The sequence below is a fragment of the Sciurus carolinensis genome, chromosome 3 (assembly GCF_902686445.1).
Source record: "Sciurus carolinensis chromosome 3, mSciCar1.2, whole genome shotgun sequence".
Classification (NCBI taxonomy): Eukaryota; Metazoa; Chordata; class Mammalia; order Rodentia; family Sciuridae; genus Sciurus; species Sciurus carolinensis.
Genome location: NC_062215.1, coordinates 3,042,678 through 3,067,393, shown reverse-complemented (window position 1 = coordinate 3,067,393; position 24,716 = coordinate 3,042,678). Strand labels below are relative to the sequence as shown.

At 57.8% G+C, this 24,716-nt stretch overlaps 1 protein-coding gene across 8 annotated transcripts in view; it reads right to left on the bottom strand.

The window, feature by feature from the left end:
• The window catches only part of Rbfox3 (RNA binding fox-1 homolog 3), a 393,803-nt gene that overhangs the window by 106,136 nt on the left and 262,951 nt on the right, over positions 1-24,716 (bottom strand). For all 8 annotated transcript variants that reach the window (XM_047544871.1, XM_047544867.1, XM_047544874.1 and 5 more), the window contains exon 4: positions 15,377-15,416. The gene's annotated coding sequence lies outside the window, so the exon portion shown is untranslated. The remainder of the gene's footprint in view (positions 1-15,376; positions 15,417-24,716) is intronic.

The window sequence follows — 24,716 nt, the reverse complement described above, 5'->3', positions numbered from 1 at the left end:
TAGGGGTGTCCCTGGGTTGCTGACTGCTGAGCAACTCCCTTGATGAGCAGGAAGGGACTTGGGGACACTGGGGCATTATGGACAAGACCATTGGCTTTCATGAAGGTGGGGTAACCCTAGGAACCTGGGGACGTCTTGGACCAATTCTGTCTGGGTAGGAATAGGCTGAGAAGACGTGGTGCACCTGGGCGCCGAGTGGCTACGGCTCTGAGGCTGACCACAGCAGCTGGACTCCCTGCGTGGCTGCCGTGGGCTCTTCTGCTGGCCCCTGCTCCAGGGGCACCTGTCAACCTCCCCAGATGGCCCCGGGGTTCTGAGACTTCTGCTGGTGGCAGGGGTGGACTGTGGCCCTGCAGGATGCTGCTGCAGGGCAGCCTGGCCAAGGCACCTGGTGAGGGGAAGTCCCAACTGGGAGGGGCTTCTGGGCTGGGCCTGTGGACGGGGCCCAGGGGCAGATCGGGCCCCGTGGGGAAAGCACAAGAAATCATTCTCTTTCCAAACCACTGGTCTGGAGGCTGATGACCCTGGGCTGCAGAGTCCTGCAAATCACAGGCTCGTTCACACACACACGCCAGCCGGGCCTTTCCTTCTGCTCCTGTCCAGCCTGATCTAGCTGTCCAGCGGTCCTTCCCCGGGCTTGGCCTGCCCGGGTCCTCTCCCAGGTCTCTCTGGCCCAGGCCCCAGGATGATCCCTGCCAGGTTCATCTCCTTTGCCAAGAGGTGCAAGGGACAGCAGGGGAAGGAGGGAGTCTGCAGGGTGGGCCTTGCTCGGCAGGGGGTTTTCCTTGCTCCAGGAAAACTTCCTGGGTTTCTGAGCTTAAAGTTCTGATCCCATTTTTCTTTCCAAGATCCAGTTTTCCCTGCCTGTCTTTGCAGCTCAAAGGGGAGGGAGAGGGAGGAAAGAGCCTGGTAAGGGGAGAAGGGGAGCTGGCACTGGGGTGGGGTGCCAGCGTGCATCCCAGGTTTGCACTGGGGATTTGCAAAGGTTTTCCTGAGACCAGGCAGGGGAGGTGCCCAGAGAGAGGAGGGATAGTGCAGCCCAGCTGGGCACTTCCAGAGCTTGGCCCAGCTGCCTGTTCTGGCCCATGGCATCTGAGGGCCCCTAAGGGAAGTCTGTCCCCTGTGGCTAGCACTTCCCTGGCCTGGCCCTGGAGGGAGCTGAGAGGGACTGCGGTGATGCAGGGTTGTGGGAGGGGACACACACTCTGCTTTCCCAACATTTCAACCCCAGATCTGCCGGGAGCCCAGAAAGCCACTGGCTGTCCCCGCTTGGTACATACCCAAAAATACATCATCATTTCGGAACCAGGGCTCCCAGCGGCTCCCAGGAAGGCGGGAGGAGACCCAATCAGGGGAGCTGCGGCAGGCAGCAGGCTGGCGGGTGGGGGCTACGTCCCCCACGCTGGCTGGCGCTCAGTTTAGCTGTCACTTGCAGCTGTCTGAGGAGCGCAGAGCCCGCTCAGGTCCTCTCTCCCCTCCCTGCGTCTCAGCCTCTCTTTGCTTTTCTGGGGTTGTGCAGCTCCGAGCTTGCTCTGGGCTCGCTCACTGAGGGTCCTGTGTGGTTCTGTCCATCCCAGTCACTCCTACTGCCCGGCACTCTGCTCAGAGTTGAGCTACGCATCGCGACGCTCCAGCGCTCTCGGAACAGCGTACTGGGGGAGGGCGGGAGTGGGGGACCTCCCAGCCCAGCGGATCTCCTGGATCCTGGAATGGGGACCAGGAGGAGACTTTTTCCAGGTTAGAAAATAGAAAGATTGGCAGAAAAGGGCAGCTGTCTGTGTTCTGGAAAGGGCTCTCCTGGCTCCAAAGGATGAAAGACATCAGCTGGCAGGACACAGAGGTGACAGGACCCCACATTTGGAGGCAGCTGGAGGGAGGATCGGGTCTGCCGAGAACGGAGAGCTTCATGGTGCTCCTGGTGCTGCAGCGGGCCCAGCAGAGCTGAGGCGAGGGGCAGGGCAGAAGTGGGGGGCAGAAGTGGGGTGTGGCGGGCTGCTGGCAGGGGGTCTGGTGCTGGTGCCTGGTCCCTGTCTGTGAGTAGCTTCTGTCCTGCCTCCACAGTCCATGTGCCCATGTCCTCTGTTCCAGCAGTGAGGACGTCAGCTGCCTTTCTGGGTAACCCTGGCTGCAGGGGGACAAGGCCTCAGGAGCTCTGCCCTATGGGGATTCTGGGATTTCTGCTCAGCCTTGCAGAAAGGCCAGGTGCTGGCTGAGTATTGGCATCAGGGCATCAGGTGGACCCCCTCAAATCCACCCAGGGACCAGGCCAAAGCCAGGTGAGGGACCTCTCTACCAGTCAGCGAGGCGGAGCCAGCCTGGGACCACGGCTCCCTTTGCAGAAATGGAAGGACCTTAAAAAGAACCAGGCTTTTTACGGCTCTCAGTTCCTTTTGGGAAGAGAAACTGAGACCCAGAGGCCAGTTAACAGGTGGAGGCTGCCTTGGGTCCCCCACATTCACTCTGCCGGCCTTTGCTCTTTCTTCTGGACAGAGGTGGCAGGTGGTGGCCTTCATGTCCCTCTGGGGCCTGCACTGGTGGCCAGGAGCAGAGAGTGTGCCGATGTCCTCAAGGTGGGAGAGGACAGACAGCCAGCCCAGGAACTGCCTCTGAGTAGCCCAGGACTTCCCATCCCTGAAGGTGCCAGGGGGCCCTTCTGCCTGCTGTGTCCAGCTGGGAGGGTGAGTGCAGGCTGGTTCATGATCGGCTCCAGGGAGGCTACCCAATCCATGGCCTGCCCCCAGGACCTGGTTGAGCCAGGAGACGGGCCGGACGGGAAGGAGAGGGCAGGTTTGGTGGTTGGAGCCCCTGGCTGGGCGTCTTGGCTTCTTGAGGAGGCCCCCGCCCAGGGCTCCCTGGCTGGGTCAGCCCGGGGAGGCGCCAGAACGAGGCAGCTGCACCAGCCTTTGAGCCTCAGGGGCTGGTGGGGTTGCCTGGAGGAAGCTGGGAAGGATGGAGGGGGCAGGACGGGGCTTAGAGGGCAGGAGCTTCCCAAAGCCTAGATGAGCCGCGAACACTGGAAGGTAGGAAAGGAGATGCCAACCGGTGCCCCAGTTCAGGGACCTAATTCATCACCTAATTCCGACACTGTATCCTGGTGCCTCCTGGGGGTGAGTGAAGAGAGAGAAGGGTCAGCTGCCTTGGTCACATGGCTGCATGGTGGTTTCAGGATCTGGGCTCCGTGCTTTGTGAAGGGTCAGGGTTCTGGGGACAGGAGCGGACATGCGCCCTGCACCTACTGGAACTCTAGCATCAGTCTCCAGATCCCTGTCAAGGCAGAGGGACAGCGGTGTGCTATGTCCTGAGTGTGTCCAGGGGGCCTCCTGGAGCTGGGCTTCAGGCTTAGCGAGCTCACAGAGCCCTCCAGAGATGGCCCTGAGTCCCATCCTGCCCTCATGGGGCCTTGTCACTGCATTTGAGCTTGCCTGTCCCTGCCCTGCAGACTGTCAGCTTCTAGAGGGCCAGGGCTGGGATGTGCCCACTGGTGCTGGGTGGCCAGTGTAGTGCATAGCAGGTGCCCGTGAGGAGAACACTGGACAGCTGCTGATGCGGGCAGGCTGCTCTTTGGGGAGGACATTGCGTGCCTCGGAGAGGGAAAGAGGCCGTTTCCTCTGGTCTGGGTCCCTGTGATGAGCCGAGCGCGTGGGGGCTGCAGGCTGGTGCCGGGGGCTGCAGTGACGGGTGCACTCGCTGTGCCTCTGGGCAGGGGTCTGCCTCTGAGTCCCCAACAGCCCACCCTGTCCTGCAGGCCCTGGGGCCCACCCACACTGCAGCAGCTCCCACACAGGCTGTCCGTCTCCCAGATCTGCCAGACCCTGGGTGGCCACACTGTCAGCCCCCTGGAAGAACTGCCTTGGGGGTGGCCTGCCAAGGGAGGCTGTGGGGTGTCCTCTCCAAAGACGCACGCTGGAGCCACATGCTTGGAGGCCAGGCCACCCGCACCAGCCTTATGCCTCCGACATGCACACACGGGGACACTCACCGGCCCCCAGCTCACACACACAGGTGGCCCCCCACATGACGACATGCCCACCACCCCCAAACACGTACTGACACCTTGGGGTGCTGCTTCCGCTGCCCTGGCCAGCAGCAGGGGGACCTCCCAGGGCACTGGCATGGAGACTTGACCCTGCCCCTGGCCAGAGAGTGGCATCTGCCACACGTGCCATTCACAGCCTCTCAGGCTGGTGGCGTGAGCCCAGGGAGACCGCGGCATCCTCCATAGAAGGCTGGCAGCTAAGAATAAGTCAAGAGGAGCCGGCAGAGGGGAGAGCTCGGGACGGCCCCACCCTGCCTGGGGATTCTGGGGTGGGATGCCAAGGCTCATCACGACCCCTGGACCATGGACAGTCCAAGCTCAGCCGTTCTGCGGCAGCGCTCCTCCAGCACACCAGTAACACAAACAGCGCTTTCAATAATTCAGCAGCAGGCCGGGGACTAGGCGCAGCCAGAGGAAGGCGCGGGCTGGGCAAGCCGCCCCTTGCCAGCTCGGTACATCCTGATTTGAAGCACCACTAGGCAGACTCTTCCTCAAGCAGTGGCATATGGTGGCCGCTGAGGTCTGACCTGCCCTCAAGAGCCTTAGGAGTCACCTGGCGACTTCCCTCCAGGGCAGACATTCCTCTGCAGCCCCCAATCTGGCTCAGGCCTGGAGGCTGGGAGAAGGGGCTGCCCACCCACCTGCCCAGCTGTCCTCCCTAGTAAGTTCTTCCTTTGGGCTACCTGACGTCCATCCTCCTGGGTTCCCGAAGCCACGTAGGCAGAGCCACCTTTCTCCTCTGCAGCCAGCCCTGGACAAGTTGCACTAGTCCCCGGGGCCATGCACACGCCCCTGGGAATGCACTGGAGCTCCCACCCCACCCCACCTGTGCCCTTGGTGGTGAGACCCCCTCCCAGGTCAAAGCTGGGACCACCAGCGTGAACACAAAATGAATCCAGCATTCGGGGGGACTCTGACCACAGCATGTGAACCCTAATGCCCACCTTGGTACCTGGGACATGCACCTCCCTCATGCAATCTAAATAAAAACAGCCTCTGAGGATGGCCGTTACTCTCGGTGACAGGTCTTCCCTCACCTGGGTGCTGTGGCTCACGTATAATTATCAATGGTCTCCACTTTGGGTGACAGGTTATTTAGTCACCCTAATTACACTGAACTCGCCACCAAGGAAAGCCCCTAAATCTTCTCCCTGTTGTGCTCACCAGAGAGCGTTCTGGAACCTACTAGGGAGATTTTACATTTATTGTTGAATTTAGTTAAATTTCAGCCCTGGTCCTAGTCAGTAGCGATTAGTTCTTCCTCTCAGCTTTAGATTAACCAGGATCTAATCATGACGCCTATGAAGTGTTCACATCAATCCCCAACACAAATCAGGGCCAGGAGAGGGAGGACAGAGCCTGTGGCCCACCACCAGAGACACCTCAACAGCCCCGGCTCTTTGGACACAGCCCTCCAACAATTCTGACCCCACTGATCTCCCCGGGGAAGTCCTCAGTTAAAAGACACCAAGCGCAGCACCCCAGGGGTTCACAGGGTCGACCTTCCTCTGTCTGCCCTGAAGAGTCGGGGGTCTTTCGGCCTCAGATCCTCTCCCCAGGCCACACTGGCTGGCTGACTGCACATGGCCAGCTGCCCCCAGCACCCTGCCCTGTGTCCCTCTCTGCCTCTGTGCTGATTCCCACCAACACGATCACTTAGGAGGGAGGGTTTTTTTTTTTTTTTTTGCGGTGCTGGGGATTGAACCCAGGGCCTCGTGCTTGCAAGGCAAGCTCTCTACCAACTGAGCTGTATCCCCAGCCCCAGGGGTGTGTTTTAAAGATCCCCACATCCTCCAACATCCCTGTCAATTTTTCGGAGCACACAGCCTGGCCCTGGAACTCCTGGGCAGCTGATGTGTCCAGCTGGGGAGTTGAAGTCCAGGCCTTAGGGACAGATCAAGCCCAGCTGCAGGGGCAGGGGTGCTGGGGCAGGGACCCTCTGCTTTGTCAGTCAGTCCACAGATATGTGTTGAGCAGCAGCCACCATGGGGCCCTGTCCTGGAGCTGCAGAACCAGCCACAGACCAAACAGACTGAATCCCTACCCTCTTGGGGAGCGGGTGGGGGGCTTGCCCTCTACTGCAAGGGAAGGTCAAAAACCTGCAAATAAGAAAGTTATCTCCTGTTGTGGGGAGAGAAGAGTGGGAGGGGTCCTGGGAGGGACCTGGGGATGTGGACGCGGGGCTTGAGGGAGAGGAGGGGTCTGTAAGGGCAAGGGTCTGTGTAGCAGGGAGGGACCCCACTTCTCAGTGCTGAGTGAGCAATGCAGCTCGGTGGCTACCAGAAAGGCCACCGCCTTCCTGCCAACCTCCCCCATGAGTCCCAGAGACAGAGTCCCCAGTGACCTCCTGAGGCAGGACCAGAGGATGCAGGGTCTGAGTGCGCAGGCTGGTGCTCCTGACTCCTGCCCTTCCCTCCACGAGGGGGACGCGTCGGCTTCCCTGCTGAGCCGCTCTCAGCCCTTCCTCCTGGAGGGTCTGGTCTGCAGTTCACCAGGCCCACACCTGCCTCCTCTCCTGCCTGCCTTTGCTGCCTCCCACCCGCACGTGCCTTGGGCCAAGCTGTCTGCGCTGGAGCCGGAGTCGGAGCAGGCGGGCGGCCGTGGAGTCTGCGAGAGCTGTGTCCTGCTCTCTGCACCGTGACCGGCCTCCCGCTCCCCAAAGCCGATGATAAATCGCTCTGCCCAGGAGGAGCACGCCCAGACAGGACTCCTCTCCAGCTGTAATTAATACTCTGGGGAAGACTCAGACTTGGGTTTTCATACTTCCACACAAACACGCGGGTGCACGGTAGACTCTTGGTTCTCTTGCCTTCCAATCCCTCCTCAAATGTTTAATGTCCTGCTCCTTCTGTGGGCAGTGCGACTCCTCAACTGGATACGCACAGAAAGCCCAGGGAGCGAGCTGGGAGCTCCTGGGAGTTTTGTGATGCAGGACTTGAGGGCTCGGGAGTGGATTTTCCAGCCAGCCACACCCACGTCACATTTCAGGTGTGTAATAGAGTCAGAAATGGCCACGAGTGTGGGGGAGCCCTTTATGGCCAACTTCCTGGGGTCTGGCTCCTCACCGTTCCATCACAACAGACTCCTGGAAGGACCAGTCCAAACCCAGGAGCGCGCACATAGCAGAGTGTTCCTGATTCCGACGTCATTTAAGCTCGCAGTGGACAGGAGCCTTGCATTCCCCTGAAGCTGGGCGGCCAATAGCCTCAACAGCACAGGCGTTCTCCCAGGGCACCCAGGAGCACAAGCAGGCTGGGAAGGTTGAGTCCCCTGTCTCATGCACAAGGGGCACAGAGGGGCAGGACTCAGAACCCAGCCCAGGAAGTCCACACTTTCCTACCCGACCCATCAACTCAGCTCAAGGACATTCTTGGAGTGAAAGAAACTGGGTTGATCAGTCTGTGGTCTTGCCTCAGCCCTAGAGAGTGAGTGTGGGCAAGCTGCTGACTGGCACTAAGCCTCAGTTTCCTCATCTGTGGGATGGGCTGCAGGGCTGCTCCTGCCTCCTTAACAGGCCCGGGGTGAGGTGTCCCTCTCGATGGCCCAGGTCCAAGCCTGCAAACTGACTTACTGCACCTGAGAAAGAATCAAGAGTGAGGCTCCAGCGGCACCTGGCTCGGCCAAGGCGGGGTGTAGGGCCTGGGACTCGGAAGACCGGGGGCCTGGGCCTCCGCAAGGTCCTCCTCAGCTATGTTGCTGGGGGCCAGGAGGGTGCTGCCCAGGACACAGGGGGACAGGCTTCAGAGGTGAGGCCAGCAGGGGCTGCTGGGAGACTCTGGGTTCTCCTCTCCCCAGTTTCCTGACCTCAAGGCTGAGCACTTCTGACCACGTCTCACTCCTTCCTCCTTGGGGGATGGGGACAGGGCGGGCAAGGACCTGGGGTCCCAGGCACCTGTCTGTCTGACTCTGCAAGCACAGCAGCTCAGATGCAGCCCAGCATGAAGAAGCTTCAGCTTCCAGTCACAATAGAGAGGCAGAGGGATGGAGGCTCCCACCTGCAGCAGCAGCAACTGACCAAGTGGACAAGAGGGGCGGTGCCCTGGGCTCTGGGAGGCCACTGCAGGACATGCCTGGGCTGAGGAGACAGGACTGAGGGGAAGGCCAGGTGGCTGGAGCTGCAAGGGGCCCTGGGGAGGAGGGAGCTGGACAGAGGGGGAGCCCGAGGGGCCCACAGAGGGTCCCCGCCAACCATCCCTTCCAGGACTCACCAGCACAGCGCTGCAGGCAACGACCAAGGCCGAGGTGAGCACCACCTGGAGGGACTGGGGGCCACAGTCTCAGCACCCACATGGGCTGGGGACAGTGTGTCCTCCCCAGCAACGTGGAGCTGGACCCAAGCGGAACATGGAGTCTCCCCTAGCAGATCTAGAAGAGACACGGCTCAGGGCCTGCCTAACAATCTGAAGAGCAAGGACGGCAGGGGCCAAAACGTTCCCAGGCAACTCAGCTGCCTCCCTAGCAAGGCTCAAGGACAAGAAGGGCCCAGCACCCAAGGCCAGACTGAAAACATCCAGCACCCAAAGATGACCAGGTATGCGAAGAACAGGAAAATGAAACTCAAAATGAGGAGGAAAAACAATAATTTGAACCTGGCCCAGAAATGACACAGATGTTAGATTTATCAGAGGAAGTTATTAAAATAGTTATCATAATGTCAGGTAGACATGGAATATTTGAGATTTAAAAAAATATATAGTGGATGGGATTAATGGCAGATTAAACATCGTGGAGAAAAGATGAAAGAGCTTAAAGATTCAAGAGGAACCACCCCAAATGAAACGCACAGAGAAAACAGTTTAAAAAGTCGGAAAGAACAACTTCAAGCAGCTTAATACACGTGCGGTTGAGGGTCTCTGACAGGGGTGCAGGACAGGAGCAATCTTTGAAGGAATATGGACCAAAACACTTTCAAACTTGAGGAAACTACAAACTCACAAATCCAAGAAACTTGGAGAAAACGACGGCTAAGCAGATCATCATCAAATTGCTGAAGATCATCAATACAGAGAAAAATCTTAGACGCAGCCAGAGAAAGAAAGAGACCCTGGTTACCAAGGAACAAAGATAAGAATGAGGCACACCCAACACTGTGAGTACCGGAAACCCGGGGGGCACCTTTGAAGTTCTGAGAGAACATGGGGCTGTCAGCTTTGAATTCTATCCCCAGCTAAAATACCTTTCAAACGGAGTGGAAATAAGACTTCTCAGACTTGCAAAAGCTGAAAGAATTCGTCACCAGTAGGTTTGCAAGGGTCCTTCAGGTGGAAGGGCAATGGTCACAGATGAGGACGTGGATGGACACCAAGGAATGGAGATGGTTGGAAATGGACACTATGTAGGTAAACATGTGATGTTTTCTTTTTACTTATATCTCCTTAAGATGCATCTGCTTTAAATTTAAGTTGAAACAGCAGCATTCTGTCACAGAGTTTACAGCGGGTGAGCACGATGCGTGGTAACAGCAGCGTGACGGCCGGAGGGGAGGAGCAGGGGCCTCCTTGAGGGGCCTACGCCTGGGGAGTTGGTCTCCTTACTCTGAGGCACGCTGCCGTCACTTAGAGAGGCGCGAACTCAACCCCTGAAGCAGCTGCCGAAAGAGCAGAGCCGAGAGCTAGCAAGTCAAGGATGGGGTAAGAGAGGACAGTTAAAAAACACCCAACATAAAAGAAGGCAAAAAAGAGAAAAAAGGAAGTAAAGGAAAGATAGAAAGGAAAGAATTGTGGGATGAAATCGACCCCATCACGCTACGAACGTCTGAGTATACCACGGTGCATTTCACCTCTGGGTATCTCTATAAGGCACCAATTAAAAAACCATACATAAATCAAAGGGGGAAAAGAACAAATGGGAAAAAATAAGTTGACAGACTTCAATGCAACCTATTCTGGATTAATAGAGGAACAGCAACCCCTGCGATTCACCAGCCTCACAAGCTAAAAACAAAAAGGGTGTGATTGCTTCGACAGGCCCAGGAAACGTGATCAAATTCTGCATCCATGCCTGATGGAAACTAGCAACGCTCAGCAGGTGAGTGTTGGGAATAGAAGGGACTACGAATCAGGGCTCATGCCATCCCTGACAGGAGGCACTTCAAGCTCAGGAACAGCACCATGCTTCTGCTGCTTCTGCTCAACCCTTCTGGGGGCTCCAGCCAGAGGGAGAGACCAGAGAAAGCAAGAAAGGACAGCCCTCTTAAGGGCTGTCTTCTTTACAGGCCACGTGGGCATTCACCCAGAACACGTGGCGGAGTCCACAGGGAGGCTCCTGGAACTGGTGAGTGAGTGGCAAGGTGGCAAGATACAACATCACTATACAAAGACTCTAGTTCATCTCTGCCAGCAGCCAACAGCCAGACACTGATGGAAAAATCCTATGCAAAACAGGAAATACTGAGGGATGAATCTGACACAATATGCAAAACCCATACACAGGAAACTGACAGCAGGTGATGAGAGAAGTTAAAGTCATGAATCCATGGAGGGACATACCTTGTTATGAGTCAGAAGACTCAAGAGTGTTAAGAGGCCCATGATCTCTCAAACAATCTGCAGAGTCAATGCAATCCTGGTTAAAATCCCAGCACGAATTTTTTTTTTTTAATTTTAGAAATTCACATATCAATTCTAAAATTCACAAGGTTCTGCAAGGAGTCTAGAACAATCAACAAATATATGAAAAAAATGTTCACCATCTTTAGTAATAGAAAAAATGCAAATCAAAACTACATTAAGATTCCATCTCACCCCAATAAGAATGGCGATTATCAAGAATACAAGCAACAATAGGTGTTGAAGAGGATGTGGGGAGAAAGGTACACTCATACATTGCTGGTGGGGCTGCAAATTAGTGCAGCCACTCTGGAAAGCAGTGTGGAGATTCCTTAGAAAACTTGGAATGGACCCACCATTTGACCCAGCTATCCCACTCCTCGGCCTATGCCCAAAGGACTTAAAATCAGCATACTACAGAGATACAGCCACATCAATGTTCATAGCTGCTCAATTCACAATAGCCAGACTGTGGAACCAACCTAGATGTCCTTCAAATGATGAATGGATAAAGAAACTGTGGTATATATATATATATATATATATATATATATATATATATATATATACACAATGGAATATTACTCAGGTATAAAGAATAATAAAATTATGGCATTTGCAGGCAAATGGATGAAATTGGAGAATATCATGCTAAGTGAGATAAGTCAATCTCAAAAATCCAAAAGACGAATGATCTCACTGATAAGTGGATGATGACACATAAAGGGGGGTGGGAGGGGGGCAAGAATGGAGGAAGGAGGGACTGTATAGAGGGAAAAGAGGGGTGGGAGGGGTGGGGGGGAAGGAAAAAATAACAGAATGAATCAAACATCATTACCCTACGTAGATGTATGATTATGCAAATGGTATGCTGTTACTCCATGTACAAACAGAAACAACTTGTATCCCATTTGTTTACAATAAAAATAAATAAAAAAAAAGAAATTCACATATCAATTCTAAAATTCACATGGTATTCTGAGGAGTCTAGAACAGCCAATGCAAATTTGAAAAAGAACAAGGAATAAGATCATTTCCTAATTTCAAGACAACCCTACAGCTAGACCTATGACGGTGTGGTGGTATTTGAATAAGATGGACATACAATGAGCAGATGCCAACTCCAGAAACAGACTCCCAAAAATATGCACGCTGATTTTCTACCAGGGTGCAAGGACCATTAATGGGGAAGAGGTAGTCCCTGTCACAAGTCACAGTGAAACCCCTGCACATCCATACACAGGAAATACTTCAGCAAGTACCTCACGCCAGGCCCCCCAAATTAACTCAAGCCATAGACCTGCATGCAAAACCCAGAACGCTCAATGTCTAGGGGAGAGCTTGGAGAAAGCAATCTTCATGACCTCGGGCCAGGCTCAGATTTCTCAGATACAAATCGAAAGCATGATCCTGCTGGTCAAGGTGGTGCACGCCTGTAAACCTAGCTTCCCGAGAGGCTGAGACAGGAGGACCACAGGTTCAGCCAGCAGCAGCAGTTTAGTGAGGCCGTGTCTCAAAATACAAAGCATGGGGGTGCTGGGGATGTGGCTTAGTGGAAGAACACTTGCCTGGCAGGGTGAGGCCACGCGCTCAATCCCCAGAGAAAACCAAACATGATCCACGAAGAACGAACTGGTAAGCGAGACTTTACCAAAATTGAAAACTATTGCTTTTCAAAAGACACCATTAGGAGAACGAGAAGACCAGCCAATTAGAAGAAAACACTTGCAAAGCATGTACCTGATACAGGACTCGTATCCAGAATATATAAATAACTCCCCAGACTCAACAAGAACAAAAAAAACAACCCAATTAAAAAAAAATAGGCCAAGGTGTGCACAGAGGACATCTTGCCAAAGAAGACATGAGGATGTCAGGAAGTGCCCGCGGACCCCCGGCGCCATCAGCCGGGAGGCTGAGCTTTCCCTGCACCCTGTTGGTGGAACGGCCCAGTTGTAATGAGGGGTGCCTGGAGCCCCATGGGGACGTCAGACCTGGCCAGGGGGAGGTGGAGGGAGGCTGTGCTTCCAGGGAGCCAGACATTTCCCTCTGGCATCTTCTCCTCAAGAGGAAAGATAGCACAGGTCGTCCCAAAGGCTTGCGCGGAGTCTTCACAGATGGCCGCAGGAAAGCCCTGGACTCGCGGTCCCAGGTGTCCACCAGCGAGCAGACGGACAATCACGCTGAGACCGGTAGAAGGGAGGACTGCTCGGCCACTGCCGGGGTGGACTGTGCAGACACACAGCACAGACGAGTCTCGCGACTGTCGTGCCCAGGAGAGAACCAATCAGAACGAGCGCGTGCGGCAGGATTCTCTTCATGTCAAACTCTAGAAAACACAGCAGCCAGGAGCATCGGGGCTGGCCGGGAGTGGTCTGGGCTGAGCGGGAGGAAGGAGTGCCCCGGGGCTTGGGTGGCATGTGGCGCTCTTCCGTGATGACAGTGTCCTGGCACAGACACACCCCTAGACTCACCACGTGGCACATGCCATGCACCTTGACCATACGGTATGCCCACGCCCTGCACACAAGCTGCTTAAAAAATAGTTGTGCGAACACAAGCAACAGTAGGTGTTGGCGTGGGTGTGGGAAAAGGTTCACTCACATTGCTGGTGGGAATGCAAATTGGTACAGCCACTCTGGAAAGCAGTGTGGAGATTCCTTAGAAAACTTGGAATGGACCCACCATTTGATCCAGCTATCCCACTCCTCAGCCTATGCCCAAAGGACTTAAAATCAGCATACTACAGAGATACAGCCACAGCAATGTTCATAGCTGCTCAATTCACAATAGCCAGACTGTGGAACCAAACTAGATGCCCTTCAATTGATGAATGGATAAAGAAACTGTGGTATATGTATACAATGGAATACTATTCAGCCATAAAGAAGAATGAAATTATGGCATTTGCAGGTAAATGGATGGAATTGAAGAATCGCATTCTAAGTAAGATAAGGCAATCCCCCAAAACCAAAGGCTGAATGATTTCTCAGGTAGGTGGATGATGATACACAACGGGGGTTAGGGGGAGGCAAGAATGGAGGAAGGATAGATAGTATAGAGGAAAATGAGGGGTGGGGAGGGGCGGGGGGAAGGAAAGATAATAGAATGAGGTGGACATCATTACCCTTTGGACACATATGATCACACAAATGGTGTGACTCTGCTTCTTGTGCAACCAGAGAAATGAAAGTTGTACCCCATTTGTGTACGACGAATCAAAATTAAAAAAATAAATAAAACAGTGTGTAGAACTGGACTCTGCAGAGCAGGCAGATGGTCACGTCATTCCTTAGAGCGCAGAGGGGTTCATCATCCTCTGGGGGACTCCCCCGGGAGACAGAAAAGCAACCATGAGACGGCGTCGGCAGCTCTGCCCTCCGTGGGATGGGCAGTGGGGTGAGTGTGAGGCCAACACCAGCCACGCCCCGTGCCGCCTCTGCAGAAAGCTGACTGTCACTGACCACACGGGCCGGTCACCACTGCCCACTGTGGTAAGCCTGAGGCCACATGAGCAGCACCCCTGGGCGGCAGCTCTCACCCCATCCACCCCATCCTGGCGGAAAGTCAGCCAGCAGAGCCCCTGAGGACCAGCATCCAGGATGGAGGCTCCTGCCCTGCCGCCCTCCCCGCCACGTCAGGGCTCGCTTCTGAGCCCAGGGCAGGTTTGGGACAAGCCTGGCGTGCAAGGGATCACCAAGCAGTGTGTCCTCCCAGCCCTGACGGGAGCCGTCCATTCCTGGCTTCCAGAAAACACCTCGCTGCCCTGCGCACACACCAACTGCTGGGTTTGAATGCCCTTCCACAGCCTGGCTGCCACCTGGTTCCCTGCCTGACAGCCTTCAGAGGTGACAGGGCCACCTTAAAAAGAGCAGCCTCTTGTGTGGGATTGCCACCTTAAAAAGGGCCAGTTGGGCCCCTCCTGCCCGCTGGCCTTCGCCACGGGTCAGCAGCCTGAAGGCCCCGTTGCCTTGATCTTGGGCTTCCGGCCTCCAGAAGCGTGCGCTGTGTTTCTGCTCATCGTAAGTCGCCCTGCTCAGGCGTTTGGTTAGAGTAGCACAAACTGACACCAGCCACGTCCCAAGAGCTCAGGAGAAGCCGCCGGGGCCCAGGCTGGCCCTGAACACCTGCACTGTCTACTTTGTTCACGATCCCCTCGCAGGAAACTCTGCAGGTGAGCCCACCGAGGAGATGAGCCGCAGGTGGACAGCAAAGAAGGCCCGGATGATGGACTGCAGGCCATCTGGGAGCAGCGTCCAGTTCCTCAGGGTCAACACTAGACCGAGCTGATTTCCACAGCACCCTGCCCCCTGAGGAGACCAGGCCATGAGGGGAGCTGACCTCTGCAGAGCAGTGAACCCTGGAGCTGCCTTGGGGGTCCTGAGACCCTGCTGCCCAGGGGATGAGTGGCCATGCACCGCGCACCTGGGAGGGGGCAAAGGGACCACAGGGGTCCTGGGGGAGAGAGTGGCGGGATAGGACCAGGCAGGAGCCAGAGCCACTCTCAGGCCAGGGGGAGCTGCCTGAGACCAACCCTCACCTCTCTATCCTTCCCCTTCCGGCTCCTCTGGCCCCCAGCTCTTCCTCTCCCAGCACCTTTTGGACCCATCCCCTCGGTGGCAAGAAAGGAGCCGTCACAGACCTTCGCTCCCAGCGCCCCCCACCTTTCCTCCTTCCAGCCAACGGGAAACCCCAGCCATTCCTGGCGTTCATTACCAGCAGCTCCCAAGATGTTCAACATGCTCGTATCTGTCAAAAACTATTCAGGAAAAAAAAGAGAAAGTCTTCATACCTTTTATCCAGCCAATCTTCCCCAAGGCACTCTGGGCGCTCTAAGAAAAGAAAGAGAGAGGAGGGAATCACCATCAACGTTGCCGACCTGCACGGGCTCACCGGGAGGCAGCCGGCCTTCCCGAGGCCAGGAAGCCCCAGGTGAGGCTCTGCTGCCTCCGCCTCCCAGCAGGGCCCGGTGCCTTGGTTCATTTAACAGGCAAAACAGAAAGGCAGAGGACCCGGGGTCCCGCCATCCCGACTCCCCAGACTCATCTCTGCAACCAGGGGTGCTCCTTTTCGCTTTCTCCTTCTTTCCTTGGCCACCCCCTCGCCCTCCTCCGGCAGCCCCTGCGGGTCTTGAGGGCATCCACACACGCGCTTTGCGGATGGCTGATGGGATCGCTCCTGCTAAACCTGGCTCCCCTGAGCCTGGCCCCTGGGGTGGGCTGTCCCTCTGGGTCCCCATGTTGGTCCCAGTGTGCAAGTCTATTTTAATTCTAGCAGAGGATTCTAAACCACTTCTCATACATGAGAGCTGTTTGGATTAGCTGCGGCTTCCAGTAGCTTCCATTGGCGGGAGCACCTGGGAGCAGAGGACCATATTGTGGAGGGACCCAGAGCTGCAGAGTGTGACGAGAGTCACAGAGCAAAACCACGGGGGCAGGGGGCCTCCGGCCCAGGCCTCGTCACTTGGGAGCCCAGAAGCCAAGGGCACGAGTGTCCACGCAGGCCTGTGTGCTGTGTGCTCTGCTCGACTTAGATTCTCTCTGCTCAGTCACGTCTCAAGGTTTTCTCTGGACAAAGCTCGCGCATCTTTCTATGGTGGGAAAACACACACCCGGAATTCCCTCTTGTCCCAGTTCTCAGTGTGCGGTTTGGTGGCACTGGAGAGACCCACTGTCATGAAGCCACCCCTCCTCCCTGGTACCAGGACGTCTTCACCCGACACCTGCGAGCGCACAAGTGCCTGCATTTTAAAAACTCAGCGTGAAGAAGTTAAAGCAGGGAGCAGGTCCTGGGAGAGAGGCAGCTGGACGGGCCTCTTTCTTCAGATCTAGAAAAACCACCACGATCATCCCCCTCCACGTGGTCATAGAGAGCAGGTGGCCAGGCCACTCGGTTTGCACATTTCATGTGCCAGGCACTTGAGGCCACCTTGCTCAGCACTCTCCATCATCCCCACTGGTCAGATGGAAAGGCTGAGGCTCAAACTGGCGAGGCACCCACCCCACACTGCCCTCTGTCCTGCACGGGCAGGAAGAAGCACCCTCTCCGTGGGGACCGAGGATTAGAACAGAAAAGCATTTGAAATGGAGCTGACTGGCCAGCCTCTGGGGTCTCTGCAAGTCACCAGGCAGCATCCTGGTGTTTTGCAGCCACGGCAGGGAGGGCTGTGGGCCGAGGGGCAGCTGACCTTGAGCTGGGCACCAGGCCGGCCCTGCGGCTGCCTCTTTTCCCCCCCAGTAGGGTGGCAAAGGCAGCTTCTGGCAGCAGGGCTGTTTCTACAGACAGCGCTGGGTGAGCAGGGGCGGGGGCTGGCGCTCCCGGAAGGCACCGCCACGTGGAGTCCCTTCAGAACGAGGCGGGCTGGATAAGCGGCTTACGCCAGCCTGCGAGGCAGCGGCTGCCTTGGGTTGATTTCGGGGTTGCTCTTTGTTGACTTATTTCTTGGTTTCCTTTCATAGTGTGAGCCGTCCTCCCGACTCAGTACAACCGAGTCCTCTTTGATCCAGGCCCACCAAGCAAAGGCAGAGCCGGGCCAGGGTCTGGAGCGGGGTGGGATGCTGTGGACAGTGTCCACTCCTGCCGGGCAGCAGGGAGCACGGGTGACGGGGGAGCCCCCGGTCACCCTCCTCCCAGGCTCTGTGCCCACGTCCACAGCTTTCCTCTAAGTGCAGGGGACCTTGAGGTCTGAGTCTCTGGGCAGCACACATCAGTGTCACAGGGTGCCCCCGGCCACCTCCACCTCTGCCACCCTGCCCTGAGCCACCCCCGACCTCTCCTGGGTTCTGTGGATTCTTTTGTGGAACATGCTGCGGATCTGCTGTGTGCAGAGTGTGACAGCAGAGTTGTGCCTGGCGGGCTTCGGGAGGCCCGGAGGCCGGGCCCTCAGCTCCCCAGAGCCCTGGTGTTTGGAACACTGCACAGCCAGAGGGAGCTCGGGGGCCCGCCTGCCGAATGCCCCAACCAAGCAAGCGCCTCTGGTCCCTGTCCTGAGGTCTCAGGGCCAGTGGCTCCCCCGAGTGGCAGGATCCTCTGTCCTGGTACCAAATCTCTAGGGGGATGAAGCTGTTTCCTGGGCCTCCTTGGAACACCTGGCCACACGGGTAGGAGGTTAGTCCTCGTGTGGACAGGCCACATCAGAGCCCACGCCTGCTGTGGTGGGACTGCCTAATCCAGCATGAGCCGGATGCAGATGGACCCCTGGGGGGGCTTTGCTGAGCACTTCTGAGGGGAGCCCTGGCCTTCCCCGCCCTCCACCTGTCCCCCCTCCCCACCTCCCCTTGCTTTCTCACTCCATCCATCCAGGCCACCCGCCCAGTCTGGGGGGATGGGGTGGGAGGGAGGCCCTGGGTCCACCCGCTGCCATGCTGACCACCTGGGCACGCTCTGGGGCCCACACGACGTGGGGTGGCATGGACCCCAGCCTCGCTGTCAGAACGCTGCTCAACTGCAGTCACCTCACCTCGGTGAGTCTGGCTCAGGGAGGTGCAGAGCCCACCAGGCCAGCGGTGAAGGGCAGCCGTGAACACACCCTCAGTGAAGCCCAAGCAGAGCAGGATGCAGCGCCTCCACCCGCTGTCCACTGCCTCCAGAGGAAGTCTGGGGGCTGCACTCTTCCGGCTCTCCCTTGAGAGCCCGCTGGGCCAGGAGCCATTCCAAGGGGGCTGTCCACCCTCGGCCGCTAGTCTGCTCCCGTCACTGGACTGAAGGCCCCCACACGGCACCGGGCCTCAGAGTCCCCTGTCCCCAGAGCCTGGGTGGGGCTCCCACAGACCAGAGGCAGGAGCTGTTTGCTGAATGAATGAACAGAGGAACCCCAGGCGAGGCCTGGAATCGGCTTCCGAGAGCAGGGCTGGGTCCTTTCAGAGCAGTGTCCACCTGGACAGTCCCAGGCATGAATGCAGGGTTATCTGTCCACAGAGACCCTCCCCCAGGCGCTCACTCTTGGACCCCCTGACTAGACCCAGCTCACGCTTGCCCACACCACCCCCACACAAGGACCAGAACAGGGTCCCAGGGTCCCCTGCTGCCGAGACCTCCCCTTTCCACCCCATCTTTAATCCCACCCAGAGGACAGAGGGCCCCCGAAGCTCTTGACCCTCCTGCTCTTCTACCCAGGGATCAAGTTGGACTTGGGTGCAGACCCTAGGTCAGGAAGGCCATGTCTCTTACGTATGCCCATTTTCAGAGTGGTCACGCCAAATTCTGCCAGAAAAATCCCTCGGGATTCTCCAGCGGCTCTTCAGCTCCACGCTGGCCGACTGGGCCTGGACTTGCCCTCCCTGCCCAGGGGGTGCCCAGGTGTGTGCCCCGGGCTCCCTCCCTTCCTGGGCTCTTTTCTTCCTGCCTGTTCCTGTGCAGCAGGGTCCCAGGACTTCTTTAAGGCCAGAGCAAATTCCTGCCCTGGGAGAGCTTCCGCAGCGGGGCCCCTGGCGCCAGGAGGGACCTGGGAAGGCCTCCTAGGGGCTCTGCCCGGCTGGCCTCTATGCCCCTCTCTGAGCCCTGAGTCAGACAGGCCACTGGGGCACAAAAGGCCACTTTGACCTGCTAACTGCTCTTCTGTGTTGCTTTGGATTTTATCAAGCGACCCTCTCTGGGCTGTCCCGAGGGGAAGCAGAAGCAAAGGTGCCTCTTTATAAACAAGCAGCAACGGTGGGCGGCTGAGGCGCGGCTTTTGGTGAAGGCAGGCATGAGGGAAGGGCCATGTCGACTGCAGCTTCTCTTCTTCTTCTGAAGAGAAACTCAGCTTTAGAGAGAAGGGACGGAGGGCCCTGGGCTTGTGCCCTGACCGGTCGGGGAGACCGAGAAGTTCTATCAGGCTCAGCCGCCACAGAAGCCAGGGCGGTGGCTCTGAGCCACGGCCACGCCCAGGTCTGTGCAGGGCTGCTCCTTACGGCCCCGGGCAGCAGCCCAGGGAGGCCACTGCTCCAGCAGCACAGCCTCCTGTGCTGAGGCCGAGGCAGAGCCAAGCAGGCGTCGGCCACGCGTTCCTTTGGCCTGGCTGCTGGGGCCTCACGCACTCTCTGCCTGCGAGGACCCCGTGTGCCTGGCCAGGAGCCACACGTCCAGCACTGGGCAGTGCGGCCAGGCCAGTGCTCTGCGCTTTCCTGCAGTTATGTCATCGACGATGTCACTTCGCCCCCCAGCCATCCTACAGTTGGAGGCAGGTGGCAGAAGTCAGGCCAGGTAGAAAGCAGCCTACGGGGGGACGGCGCTGCAGGTTAAATCCAAGACGCCCCAGGAACAGCTCTGCTTTGCTCCCAGGTGGGCAGCCCCGGGCCTGCCCGCAGGCTCTGCTCACCCCCAGCAGCGCATTTGACCTCCCTTGCCTGCACCAGCCTGGTCCTGGCCTCGCTGGGTCTGGGCCCAGGTCACAAGAGCCCTGTCCTCCTCGTCACCTCCTCTGCGCTCTTCTCTGGGCACTATTCCTGACCGGGCCCATCCCTGGACGGCTGGCTCTTTCTAAAAAAGGAAACCAGGACGAGAGACTTTGCCTGGGCCATTCCCCACTGAGCCACCATGCCGGCCACGCACACCTGAGCCCTGGGAAGTAACGGGCAGGCTGAAGGGCCCCAGAAAACGGCTGCTCTCCTGAGGGGTGCTCCAAGGCCACTTTTTGGTTTGGTCTTGTTTTTTGGGCTGTTTTCACTTCTTTGAATTTTTATTGGGGTGCGATAAATGCAACACACGAAGTTGCTGCATTGACCATTTTTAAGAGGTCGGTTCCCTGGCATTGAGCACGGTCAGGTTGTTGTGCAGCTCCATGGCCGCGTCTCCAGAACCTTCGTCTTCCAACGGAACGCTGTGCTTATTAAATGCCAACTCCCCTCATCCTCCGCAACCTCCTTCTGCTTCTTGTCTGAACGAATCTCCTCTGGAGAACCCCGCTAAGTGGGATCAAGCAGAATTTCTCCTTCTGCTTTTGGCCTCTCAGTGAGCATACCATCCTTGGGGTTTCTGGATGATGTGGCATGTACCCGTGCTTCTCTCCTTTTTACGGCTGAATAATATTCCACCGTATGGCTAGCCCACGTTTTGCATGTCCATCCATCTGCTGAACATCTGGATTTGAAGCCATCTTTTAAGACAAGGAGAATCCTGCAGTTGACCACAGCTCCCATTTTGCTTAGGACACTGGGAAGTTCAGAAAGAAAACGTGTGGTGGTTCTGTCTTGCTAGTTGTACTTCAAAGTTCCCTCAGTGTTAATTTCCTGTCCTGTCTTTTCCATAGTCTAGTCTCCACGTCTATCTACTGACCTGCTTCCATCTCATTTTATGTGGTCGTGGTAATGGCTGCAAACCAGGTGCAGAGAGACGGGGTGGGAGTGGGGGAGTAGCATTGGCCAGAGATGACCAGCAGTTCTGCCCACAGTGGGGACAGGTAGGCGGCTCCTCTGCCTGCAGTGTGGGCACAGGGCTGACCAGGCAGGAGCTGGACATCCGGGCCCTGAGAGCCCAGGGCTGCAGCCTGGAGCACCTGCCCTTCCCTTTGAACTGCCCTGTGGGCCTTCTTGGTCGCTTTCCCTCCCTGGCTGGCATCCGATTACGCTGAGGAAGCTGTTCTTTCTAATGCAAATGAAAGGGGTGGGGGCCGTCTGAGCTCCCTGCGCAGGGCGCTCCCACCAGGCCAGTTCTCCAGCACTCAGCTAAAACGCAGCTCCAGCGGGCCTGGGCGGCCATCCAGGCTCCACTTGGCGGGTGTGTCTTGGCTCCTTTCCCTTTTGTTTCTTTAAAAACTGGCGGCTCTGGCTCTTTGCTATGGAGCGTCAGCCTGAGCCGCATTCAGGTCCTGGCTGCAGTTGGCTGAGCCTCCTGGGCTGGCCAGCCCGAGACCCAGCAAGGCCCCTGGAAGGTGCTCCTTGGAAACCTGGAGGTGTGGGGGCCAGAACAGTGCTGACTCGCAGGAGGGTTAGTGGGTGCTTAGGGTGGCACTGCCCAGGGGTGTCTGCGGGCAGCCCCGCTGGGGGTGGCTGGGAGGAGGGACAGGAGAGAGCTGGATGAGTGCTCGGGGCAGACGGCACCGCTCAGCGCCCAGACACCAGCCACACGGCTTCTTAGATGAGTGTGTTTTGCCATCAATAATTTAGATGCCTTTGCTCCTTTGGGAGACGGGCAAAATCTCATTTCCCGAGCAAATCCCCTAAGAAACCAACCTGTTCGCTCCTTGAAGATTTTCAGAAATCTGTCTCAATCAACCTACCTACACGACAAAAGTTGATAACAGGCTGGGCCTGGCGAAGCTGCTGGCAGTCCTCAGGGGCCAGGCGGAGTCGGGACTGTCCCGGGACTAAGGGTGGGAGTTTCACCAGCCCCATCCTCCGGCCACCACCTCCTGAGCACCATGAGGGGCGTCCAGAGAAGGCGTCTGAGTTGTTGGAAAGCAGGTGAAATAAGACAACCCGTGCAGCCCTGGAGGCAGCCGTGGCCATGGGGTTTGGCATCTGCAGCTCCTCTGGCTCCAGGGACAGAATGAGGACCTGGGCAGGCAGGCCACTGTGCACAGTCCTCGTGCCGGGGGCCACCCACAGTCCACCAGCCTGGGCTGCTGTTCAGCCTTCTGTGCGTCCCTCAGCCTCTAAGTGCCTCCAGGTGGCTTGATGAGGATGACAGTTGACAGGCCTTTGCACGGGACCTGGCCCACCAAGGGAGGGAACAGAGCCGTCCAGAATAGCGACTGGGAGCAGCTTGTGGCTGCAGGGAGTGCCCTCTGGTAGGCACAACTCCGCCCAGGGTCTCACCAAACAGAGTGGCATGTTCCAGGGCACAGGAGAGGGAGGGACACAGTTTGGGACAAACCCCACGAAGACTTCCACACCTCTTGGCCCTGAAGTAATAGAGAAGCTGGGAGCTCCTGCCAAGCTGGCACTGTCCCTGCAGGGAGGGGAGGTCTGGAGACTTGGCTGAGCCTCCGTACCCAGGTGCCTCTGGCTTGGGGAGGTGACTCCAGCCCAGATTTCATGAAAGAAGCTCGTCTCCGACCTTAGCTGGCTTCCCTGGACGCGAATGGTCCTTAGAACAGAGCCAAGCGCGTCGGGCAGGCCTCGGGCAGGCCCTGGTCTGCTGTGTCCCCTGCACTCTCTGTGGGACACAGCACATCTCATCCAAATCCTCTCACGGCCCAGCAGGCAGGTGTCTTGGCACAGGTGAGGAGCCCAGGCCTTTGCAGGAGGTGGTTCCTGCAGTGGCTGGTGGCAACCAGCAAGGAAGGGCTGGGTCCAGCCTTAGTCACAGGACCTGGCTCTGCAGAGCTTCTTCTCAAGCCTCAGGGCCCTGCAGGCTCAGCAGGCCACCAAGGAGCCATGTCCACCGCCCCTCCACCGTGGGAGGGCCCCTGCTCTTGGGGTCCTCATTCTGAGAGGGACCTGCTGTGGCAGCTGGGGAGGTCTTCCCGACAGTGTGACCAGGGCAGCCAGAGCAAGGCCACCCTCCCTGTCAGCAGTGCAGCACGCGCCTCTCTTCCTGCAGCTGACAAAGGACTCTGGAGGCCACTAAACCACCCATGCCCGCAAACCCCCTCTGCGAAGCCTGGGGACTTGGGCACAGTTTCTGCTGCTGCTGCTGCTGGGGTGCTGGCAGCCACAGCGCGCTCAGGTCTTGCCTGGCTGTAGATTCACGCGCAGGGCAGGCTGAGCTGCCGACAGGCCGAGCCGCTCCCAGCCCCTCTTAGCTCAGTGTGTCCCAGGCCACCCGGCTGTGGGCCACTCTTGCTTCTCAGTGTCATGGAGCCTTGCTGACACAGTGGGACAGCCCTCTCACGCCTACCCAACCCACACCCACCAACCAGAGCCCACTCCCCACCACCTCCTGGATGGGCCCCCACCCTCAGGCCACTGTCACCTGCCCCAGCCAATCAACCCAGGGCCAGATGCCAGTCACCTGGCAAGAGCCCCAGAGCCCTGCGCCCACTCGATTGCTCCAAGCAGCCGACCCTGCTGGCCCTGCTCACCTCTCCCATCCCCAAATGCCACAGCGGAGACTGCTGCCCACCGTCCCCTCCACTCCCTGGAGCTTCCTGTGTGGCCCTTCCTGGTGCTGCGCAGGGCCCCTGCCTCAGGACCTGTGAGAAGACATGCTCCTGCCTGGCAGGGCGTCCACCGCACGCAGGTGAGACAAACCTGGCCCCAGCTCCTGCCGGCCTCCTCGCCGCACCTGCTGCGCCCTCTGGGTCTCAGCCTCTGCAAAAGGGAGCCAGTTGGAAGGGGCACCGCTGAGTGCCTTTGGCAGGGGACACTGGCTGAGCATGGTGCAGCTTAGAGCCCGCTGGCTCAGCGGCCGTGCCACTGCCGGAGCCGCTCGGACGATCATGGCAGCAACCGCACAGCAGGATGAAGGCGCCTCTGCCCACGTTACCAATTCTGGAGTCTCCCAGTGAGCATGGACGTCCATGGCACCCTGTCCTGACATGTCTACCCGCACCTAACTGCAGCCCCGAGGCACAGCCGGCGTGTGGACCGTGCCAGGCTTAATGACAGGTAGCCGCTGTCTCCTGGCTCCTGTTCAGCTCACCATCACCGGTGAGCGCATTGACGCCACGTCCCGGAGGCCCTGAGGCAAGGGGCCAGACTTTAGATAAGAAGCGTGATCCTGGAGAAGCCCCTAATGAGCGCCGTTGAAGGAGGAGACCCCTGGTGTGGGTGCAGGGTTACCCTGCACCCGTGGGGCTTCGGTGCTGGCCAGCGCCGGTGAGCAGTCAGGCCAAGGAGAAGCGTGCGGTGAGTCTCCCACGCGGCCTCCCTGTGCGCACACCTCATCTGCACACGCTGTGGCCCGGGGCACACTCAGGCAAGCACCCCCATGAGGTCCCGGGACCGCCACCCCTCCTTGGCTGCTCTCCCTGGCTCTCCCCGGCCGCCTGGCTGCCAGGTTGCCTCCGGGCCTCCCTCTCCCTCTCTTCCTGTGGACACGTGCCTTGGTTCTGTCTGTCCTCCATCTTTTGACCCATTCCTGTTTGCTCCTCGCCACCCACAGGTGGCTTGGCTTAAGCCCCCTGCTCTGCATGGTCCATCGGTTGCCCAGTCTCTGATCCTGATCTGTGCCCAGAGACCCTGTGGCCCCTGTCTGTCCCCAGCCCACCAGCCAGATGGTCTGCTGCACCGCAGACCAGACCAGTTACAGGCCCTGACGGCTGCCCAGAG